The sequence below is a fragment of the Elgaria multicarinata genome, chromosome 11 (assembly GCF_023053635.1).
Source record: "Elgaria multicarinata webbii isolate HBS135686 ecotype San Diego chromosome 11, rElgMul1.1.pri, whole genome shotgun sequence".
Lineage (NCBI taxonomy): Eukaryota > Metazoa > Chordata > Lepidosauria > Squamata > Anguidae > Elgaria > Elgaria multicarinata.
In genome coordinates this window covers 21,606,823-21,608,985 of record NC_086181.1, presented here as the reverse complement: position 1 = coordinate 21,608,985, position 2,163 = coordinate 21,606,823, and positions in this window count along the sequence as shown.

Here is a 2,163-nt window from a genome sequence, read left to right as displayed (position 1 = left end):
CTGCCCATAGGGTAGATTTGTTCGTAGCTGCGGTGAATGGTGAGATGAAAAATGTAACAGTGAATTCCCATCCGTAGGCTTGGTATACGATTTAATGAATAGTCTATCTTGCTCACGATATATCATGGTGTCCAAAAATGGAATCTGAATTTTGTCCGTATGAAAGGAAAATTTAATATTGTCGTGGATAGTGTTAATGAAAGCTGAAAAACTCATGAATCCTAATTTCGTCAGAGAAAATTAAAAAGATGTCATCTACGAAATGCTTGTAAAAGAAAAAAAATCCTCATAAAAGGGATTGTTCGCATGATTACAAATAATAGTTTCTTTCAAATGGGCCATAAATAAATTTGCCACACTCGGGGCAAAAGCACTGCCCATAGCCACTCCTTTGGTTTGAAAGTAAAATTGGTCGGAGAACCTGAAGTATTTTTTTTTCTAAAATAATCTCCATCAGACTCAGAAGAAAGAAAGTCAGAGGGTGAGGATCCTCCCTCTTATCAAGAAATAATTCCATAACTGTGCACACTTCCTCATGAGGGTTGTTGGTATATAATGAATTTACGTCCATGGTGACCAAGGTAGATTGAGATAGAATTGACAAGCCCTCCACTTTATTGATGAAGTCTTTAGTATCCTTAAGATATGAAGGAATCTGGTGAATGAAGGGTCATAAGAAATGGTCCACATACTGGGGCAGACGTTCCAGTATGGAATTGGACCCAGAAATCATCGGGCAACCCGGTGGTGGGAAACCAGGTTTATGTATCTTCAGAAGTATGTAGAAAATAGGTACTCAACGAAAAGAATTCTGTAAAAAGTTAGATGTTGATTCATCAATTCGTTCCAGTAACATAGCTTCAACTAAAGTGGTTCTTCTGATTATAGATGAAATGTGTTTTGTGGGGTCTGAGGGGATAGGTTTATAACAGGAAAGGTTATTGAGTTGTCTATGGACCTCCTGAAGGTAATCAACCTTATTCAACAGCACAATGGCTCCCCCTTTATCAGCCTCCTTGATCACTATAGATCTATCCTTGGATAATTTATGGGCAATATTCTGGTCAATTTTAGGTAAATTATGCCATGTCTTTGATGCCAAGAGTTCTAGCTTAACTAAATCCTTTTCAAACAAATATTCAAACACCCTAATATTTGGGTTAGCGGTAGTGGGAGTAAATAATGAATGAGGATGGAATGAAGAAGAAGCAGGGGTTATATTTCTGAAAAATTCTTTCAATTTAAGTTGTATAAATAGACAAAAGAGGTCCACCCTGGTGCGAAAGGCATTATATGAATCAGATTCATATGAAGATGCCTTGTATTATTTTTAATATGAATAGTTCCAGGAAATATGGCTTTGACAAATTAGGCAGATCATTTACTCAAGATGCATAATGGGAACTTTAGATGTGCAGGGCATGCTGGCAATATTGACTGAAGCCAGTTTAAGAGTTTGCTTAACTTTCTCAGATTTAAAAGACGTTAGCTTTATCTGGATCATGAACGTATTTTAGTTATTAATGTGCCATTGCATTTATGGAAATGAACCATGGAGTGAGGTGTTAAAGAAAAAGGTTGTCCAGAGAAATAAGTTGCCAAAGGGAGGGACAGACTGTCCTCACAAAAGAACTGATGCAATGATTGGGATGGAAAGAAACCTCCACCAATAACTATAGATATCTGATGAAGGTTAAATGAATGTAATAAAATTCAGTTTAAGGGGATAATAGGGAATGATAATCTACCAAAAGACCTTGGGATGAGAGGGAACTCAGTATTATTCTTAGTCAGCAGTAACACCCACACACACGGGTTCAAAGGGGAGGGGTGTAGATATTGTGGCTAAAAGGCAATATATTTGCAAGTGTTATAAAAGGTCAAGTGGCATTTCAATGCAAAGTTCAAATACAAACCAGAAAAAATGTCATGGACCATTTCTGCCACAATGATCTTCCTAGTCTTAGAATCCTAATTAATAACACCATCTTCTTAGTTTTATAGTCCTAATTACACACCAGGAATGAAAGGGGGGAGCATTCAGAATTATTATACAGATATTTTAACTTAATTAAACCGTTACAAAATCTAAATAATGGTTTTCATGGGGAGAAAACACAAACCAGATTACACTTTCCTATTGAAATATCCAGCTTGGTGTAG